This window comes from Cetorhinus maximus, chromosome 2 (assembly GCF_964194155.1).
Source record: "Cetorhinus maximus chromosome 2, sCetMax3.hap1.1, whole genome shotgun sequence".
Classification (NCBI taxonomy): domain Eukaryota; kingdom Metazoa; phylum Chordata; class Chondrichthyes; order Lamniformes; family Cetorhinidae; genus Cetorhinus; species Cetorhinus maximus.
Genome location: NC_135880.1, coordinates 39,274,259 through 39,282,173, shown reverse-complemented (window position 1 = coordinate 39,282,173; position 7,915 = coordinate 39,274,259).

The window sequence follows — 7,915 nt, the reverse complement described above, 5'->3', positions numbered from 1 at the left end:
TCCTCTTTTACATTCCTATAGTTCTATAAAATCCTCTTCCTCCTCCTCCAGGCACCATACCCTAAGGGGGCATTAGCACCCATGGACTTCCATTGGATTGGTCCATGATTATGCTTGGCAAAGTACTGCCGTGGTTAACCGTTGCCTTCTGCAGTATGGCTGACCAGGAAACTCTCCCGCTCTTACCTCCTGGCATCTGGTGTATTGAAAGGATTTACAGGCTGATAATCTACTTGTTTGGCCACGTTATGAACGTATCTTCCCTAGTCATCAAGTCCTGAAGTGGAACTTGAATCCAGAGGTTCTGGCCTAGAGGTAGGGATGCTACCCACTGCACCACAAGACCTCCACCAGTAATATATGAAATCAGTCTAACATTATAATCTTAGTACAGATTAATTATTAATTATGATATGATCTATTGCTGTTGGCTTTTGTTTACTTCAATAAATTATGGTCCATTTTGTACATTATGCACTTCCCTTCAAGCTAAGACACAGAAATTACTTTTCTTTGACGTTGAAAATGGAATAGTCGTGTGTTGGTATTTAGTCACATGTGTCCCAAGCTTGATTCCCAAATTGTGCTGAATTAACACAGACAGGCTAATTGGGCTCCAAAGGAAACAAATAGATAACTTTTATCGGAGACTTCTAAAAGACAGCAGGGAAGCTATTTGTGAAACTGAATCAATAGGTACTCAGGAGGTAGTGAAGCATTGAACCAGGTTAATGTCATGCCAATATTCAAAAATGGTGAGGAAGCAAATTTGGGCAATTACAGGCCAACTTAGATATACGTCCATTTCTCATAACATGATAGAATTGATTATCAGTAGTAAACTTGAGGATTATCTGTACAACAATAATCTAGTTAACAGCAGACAGTATGAATTAAGAAGCAAAAGATCATGTCTGATCAATCTTCCTAAACATCTTTGTAGAAGTGAGAATCCAAGTTGTAAACCCCTAAGTTCCAGAAGGGCAAAAAAAAGTAGGTGAAAATCTGAGGAGTGGGGGAGGGCCATGGAATTTGCAGAGGTAGCTTAGTAACTCCACACTAAATTGGATAAATTATATAGGTAAGCACACATTGATAAATTAAATTTGATGTGCACAAATGTAAATATAAATGCCACAGAAGTAGAAAAATAATGAGAATGTACCAAGAAAACGCCATGGATATGTATGTAACTCTTTTTGGCTACAAACAAAGACACTAAATTAACAAAATCAGGGACAAAGTAAAAGGCTGCCCCTTAAAGGGATACTGCAAAAACAAAAGATAAAATTTAAAGGAAACTTACAAACATTAAATCAAGATGTGATTAAAGGGGTTGATAAAACACCCTAATCTGGATATGTGTGTAGGTGGACTGAAAATTTTCCTGTGCCTAAAGCTATTACTATGAATGATATTGATATAGCAAAAGATAACATTCAAAGTGACCTAGGAGTTTTAGTAGACCAAACATTAAACACCAATGCAGAGCAGTAAGCAACAAAGCTGATAGGATATTGAAAATAGCCAAAACTTTAGAATACAAAGTGTTTGCAGCACAGATACAGGCCATCTCATGCACGTGGTCCAAACCACTGTATATGCTCCGCATGAATGTCCTCCAACCCTTCTTCATTGTTATGACGTAGCAAATGATGTGTGCCAGGTGTGCGAGGGAAACTTGGTCACGCTATCACAATGGTTTTGCAATTTGTATTTCTTACAAGATGTGTGCACTGAATTCAGAAGTAATAAGCCCATCAAGACCTTTAGAGATTTAAAAAAAAATAAATTAAAATATTTATTAACAAAATAAAAGATGTCAAGCACATCCATAAGACTACAATTTCTACTATAATAACTCCTAAAATTCCTAATTAACCTGACTCCCAGTTATGCTCCATTTAAGGCAATGGTCCGAAAATAGATTTTAGATTTAAAACAAACTCAGCAAGTTAACACAAATACCCTGGAGAGTGGAATTCCAAATGGCTTTTCCCCAGCTTCAGTTATGCACAAATGCTGGAGGCTTCATTAAGGCTATTTCACACACTCCTGTTAGATATTACGTGGCCTTCTCACACAGAGCCTTTAGTTCTCCTTTATGTATGTTTCTCTCTTAATATGTAAATTCTATTATTCCATACATCTTTGAAACTGTATCTCCCTCACAATATAAAAACTTTCATATTGCCACTATTTCCAGTAACCTTTGAGAAAAAATAAACACATTCCTTAGCCTTGCTTATCTGGCTAGTCGTAAACAGACTAAGATCACTTTGAAATCGAAATATCCCTTCATTTATCTAAAAATGCAAATTCCCTTCACACCTTACATGCTATGCCAGCATCCATGTTTACTCATTAGCATGTCAAGCACCTAGCTTCTTCTGATGATTTAAACTTACAATCTACTTAACTACAAATGTAATTAAATCACACATAGAGAGACCCAACCATACTTACCCCCATAAAGCTACTTCACAATAAAGCAGAAAATTATTATGAAAATTATTATACTTTCATGCCAATCGTTTAACCGGATCAAAAATCCTGCTATTTCTTTCTCTCTCATGTGCTTATACATACGAATGTACATATGAACATACAAATTAGGAGCATGTGTGGGCCCTTCAAGCCTGCGCTGCCATTCAGTGAGATCATGGCTGATCTAATTTTAACCTCAACTCCACATTCCCGCCTACCCCCGATACCTTTCACCCCTTGTTTATCAAGAACCTATCTACCTCTGCCTTCAAAGACTCTGCTTTCACTGCTTTTTGAGGAAGAGAGTTCCAATGACTAACAATCCTCTGAGAGAAAAAAATTCTCCTCATTTCTGTGCTATATGGGTGACCCCTTTTGTTAAACCGTGACCTCTAGTTCTAGATACACCCACAAAAGGAAATATCCTCTCCACATCCATCCTGTTAAGGCCCCTCAGAATCTTATATGTTTCAATCAAACTGCTTCTTACTCTTCTAAACTCCAGCACATACAAGCCTAGCCTATCCAACCTTTCCTCATAAGACAACTTTCCCATTCCAGGTCTAATAAACCTTCCCTGAACTGCGTCCAACACATCTGCATCCTTACAATCCAGATATAGCCTCACCAATACCCTGTATAACTAAAGCAAAACCTCCCTACTTTTGCATTCAATTCCCCTTGCAATAAATGATAACATCCTATGAGCTTTCCTTATTACTTGCTGTACCTGCATACTGGTCTTTTGCTATTCCTGCAGTAGGACACCTAGGGCAGAATTTTCTGCTCATCGAGGGGGCGCACGCCCGACCCAAACGAACATAAAATGACGGCCTTACAGTTGGCAGGCAGGCGAAAAAGCCAAGCGGCCTTTGGATTTTTTGCGAACCTTCATCCACAGGCAGGGTGATGTTTCATTCAGAGATTTAAAAAAAAATTTCAAACTAATTTCTAACATGTCCCCACTCATGTGACAGAGTCATAAGAGGGGACATGTTATAAGCATTTTTAAATTCTTTATTTTCATTGTTCAAAATCTTCAAAATCAGCCCTGTGTCTCAGGGAGCTTTTCCTGCGTGCACTTGCATGCATGCGCGGACTTCCACGCTCGTCTTCCTCCCCCCACCACACAGGCAGTGCCGAGCATTGCAGCATGCGTTTCACACTGGGTGGGCCTTAACTGGCAAAATTCTGCCCCTAGATCCCTCTTATGCTTAACATTCTGGAAATCTAAATACAGTACATACATCAGTTCCCCTTAACCCACAACATATGTTACTTCTTAAAAGACCACCAATAAATTGGTTAAACATGATTTCTCTCTCACAAAACCATGTTGACTCTGCCTGTTTATCCTGGATTTTTCCAAGTGTTCTGCTATGACATTGATAATAGCTTATAACATTTTCCCTGTGACAGATGTTAAGCTAACTGGCCTGTAGTTTCCTGCTTTCTGTCTCCCTCCCTTTTTGAATAAAGGATTTACATTCATTATTTTCCAACCTAATGGAACCTTCCCCGAATCTAGTGAATTAAAACCAACACATCAACCATCTCACTAACCATAGGATGAAGACCATCAGGATTCGGGCACTTGTCAGCTCACAGTTCCAACAATCTCCTCTAGCTTCCCTTTAAATGCTGCGGTAGTGAGTTTGACATTCTAACCACCTCTCAGCTCTGGAAATAAACTGAGCAGGTAATGGTCAGGTCAATCTTTACAGTGCTCTGATCAAACCACTCCTCGAATGCTGCCGCCAGACCTGGCTTCCAAGAAATAAGGGAGATATTCAAACCTGGAGAAGAAAGACATGCACCTTTCATGTCTTCAGGACTTTTTGAAGCACTTTATAACTAATTAATTACTTTTGAAATGCAATCACCATTATAATGTAGGAAGCATGGCAGCCATTTCCAGCTCAGCAAGTTCCCACAAACAACAACGTGATAATGACCAGGTAATCTGATTTTTGATTGATGTAGATTGAAGATAAATATTTTCCAGGTCACCTGCTCTTCTTTGAAATAGTGCCATGAGTTCTTTTCTGTCCATTTGAGACAGCAAACAGCTTAACATCTCATCCAAATGACAGCAACACTGACAGTTCAGCATTCCCTTAGTATCACATTGGATTGTCAGCCTAGATTTCTGTTCTCAAGGCTCTGGAGTGGGACTTGAACACACACTCATTTGGCTCCAAGATACAAGTGCTACCAACTGAGCCATGATTAACATGACAGTGGCAGTGCACAGGAGAACCACAAGCTGCTGCATTGTGATGTGGATTGCAATTTACATTTACATTGCGAGACCTGTTTCAAGAAAGCAGACGTGATCATAATTATACAATAGTGAGCTGCTGCCTGACTAATATAGCAGGAGTCATGAAATGCTATCTGGAAAGCCCCAGTGGCAAAAAATTCAAAGCAGTTGTCACATTAACAGCTACTGACATTGCTGTTGTCCTTTTTGAAATGCAGGTGTTCAGACAGCAGCTGACATTGCTCCCCAGTAGCCTTCAGAGTCCGGTGATCGATGGGCAAAGAAATCAAACAGCTGGGTAGGTCTGTAAACTCTGTTAACTGAGAAACATAGGCCAGAATTTTTCCGTTGGTGTGTGGGGGCAGGCCCCGCATGCCCGCGCATAAAATGACGCATGGTGACATCGGGAGAGGGTACCGACGTCACTGCGCGCCATCGCGATATTTCCTTGGGCGGGTGCACGATGATATTCGATGCACGCCTGCCCTTAATTAACGGGCCACTTAAGGCCCTTGAGGCGCCAATCGACAGCGACCTTTCGGCGCCTGTGCGATCTTCGGGTCGGCGCACGGGCGCAATGGGCAGGCAGTTAGGACACATTTGTATAAACCCCATCCACGGGCGGGATAAGAGGGCTCAGTGGGGTCGCGAGTGTGCTTTGTCAAATATTGATGTTTCGAAGTTACTGATACTTGCCTGTGTGATCTGCAATACTTCAAAACGCATACCAGCTGCTTAGTCTGGACTCATAACCTTCAGGTCAGCATTCTGCAGTGAGGAATCTTTTTTGGGCCTGCAGGTTTCAGGAAGCCTTCCCATAGCCTGGGAATGGGAGCTGAACTTTCCACTGGAGGCACCTCCTCTGAGGAGGAAGGGAGGGTTTGAAGGGGGAGGAGGCCAGGAGTGCACTTTTACCCTCCAGGGGAGCCACCTTTGGGAGGAGAGATAGGCACAAGAAGTGCAGGGCCAAGAGGTAGTCCAAGGCGGAAGAGGCTGCAGAAGATGCCACTATCCAGCTGCCAGGGTCTACAGGCAGCGAAGCAGCTACCTCAATATGTCTGAGGTGCAGTGCCAAAGGAGGCTCCGTCTCTCAAGGGAGACAGTCAGCTATATCTGTCAGATGATTGGGCCTGAGATCTCCGCGAAGTGTGTGGGTGGATATTCCACGCCAGTGGCTCTAAAGGTCACAGCTGCCCTCAGCTTCTATGCCTCTGGCTCCTTCCAGGGGTTGGTGGGTGACCTTTGTGGTGTCTCCCAATCAGCTGTCCACACTTCAGTCAGGCAGGTCACAGATGCTCTGTTCAGGTGTGCATTGACCTTCATCCATTGGGACCAGACAAGCCAGGCACAGTGAGCCAGAGGCTTCACGGCCATTTTGGCTTCCCCCCGCGTCCAGGGTGCAATAGACTGTACACATGTGGCCATCAAGGTGCTAGCAGGTGAGCCGGGTGCCTTCATCAACAGGAAGGGCTTCCACTCCATGAACGTGCAGATAGCGTGTGACCACAGGATGCTGATTCCAAGTCTGTGCAAGATACCCAGGCAGCTCCCAAAAGGCCTACATCCTCAGGCATTCCCAGGTGCTGGGGGTCCTCAGTGCTCCAGCCCAGCATTATGGATGGCTGCTGGGTGACAAGGGCTATCCCCTCAGAAGGTGGCTCATGCTGCCTCTCTGGCATCCAAGTACAGAAGCTGAGCAGCAGTACAATAGGAGCCACACCTCCACAAGGGCTGTGGTGGAGAGAGCCATTGGTCTTCTCAAGATACGCTTCCAGTGCCTGGACTGCTCAGGGGACGCACTCCAATATCCCCCAGACCATGTGTCGCTGATAGTAGTTGCATGCTGCGCTCTCTACAAGCTTGTGTTGGAAAGGAGGGACGCAGTGGACGATGAAGATGCAGACACAGTGACTGCGGCTGCATACGCTGAGTCCAGCAGTGAGCCTGAGGATGAGCATGCACAGGGAAATGCTGAGGGGGTAGACTCTGACCTGGGCATACTCCAGGGAGGCAGGGGCACCTGGGAGGCTTTAATCCAACAAACCTTCAGCTAGCACACCACATATGGAACTCCAGGACAAGCCTGGGCGGTAGGCTCCATAGTCGAATCCTAAGTGCAAAATCTGCCTGGATAGGAACATTAACTAAGGGCCTTGTTAATTTCCCACCAAACACTCATAACATTTTTGGAAACCATCAACCTGCAGAAGAAAAGAGGTACCTTCAGCCATGGTGACATGTCTGAATTTAATATTACAACCAAAGGAACTTAAGCAAACAAAATGACAAAGGTGTTAAAAATCACACCAACTGATAAAGACCTCATTACGGACCAACACAAAACCACTAGTGATAAACCCGTGGTGACCCTAACGTGCCTTATGTTTATGTTTTTGGGTGCCATGTCTTGGTGCTGCCCCCTCGCTGGGAGTGGTATCTGAGACAGCCTGCTGACTCTGCTGTCCTGTTGGCCTCGATGACCTTGGTGGCCGTCCTCTGGCCCGTGGAGCCTGTGCTGGCCCCGCCTGGGAGGGAGCGGCCAGTTCCACAGCTGGCATCTCCCCAGTCATCCCAGCCTCATCATATGCAACTGTCAATGGGAGAGGGGCGGACGAGCTGCCGCCCTCATCCGGAGCGCCCTGAAAGGTGCCTGCAGAGATGACAGGCAGCTGCTACACTGACGTGAGGTCGCTTCGGACCCCCCTGCTCACCGTGGATGGATGGGCACTGAGCTGGGAAACTTGGTGCTCAGACCATCTCCCACGCTGCCACTGACCAGCTGAGGTCAATGCCGATGTGAGGGCTTGCTGGTCAGAGCGCATCCCCAGGAAGCCCTGTTGGGTCTCCTGGAGGAGCCTCTCCATGAGAGTCATCACTCTCTCCATGGAGGACGCATGATGCTCAGCCATGAGGCTCATTGCTTCGGTGATAGTCGTAGACTCCTCCACCATGGACACCAAGTCAAACATAGCCTCATGTATCTCCCCCAGATACTCCCGCACACCCGGCTGCATTTCCTGCGCTCGCTGTGTCACGGACGACTCCAGAGGCACATCTTCAGGCACCGATTGAGCATGTGCCTGGTCTCCTGCAGTCCTCTGACTGCTGGCACCATGGGCACTCTCTGTCTCTGCCAGCTCCTCCAGCAACTGTGAAGTGCCCTCA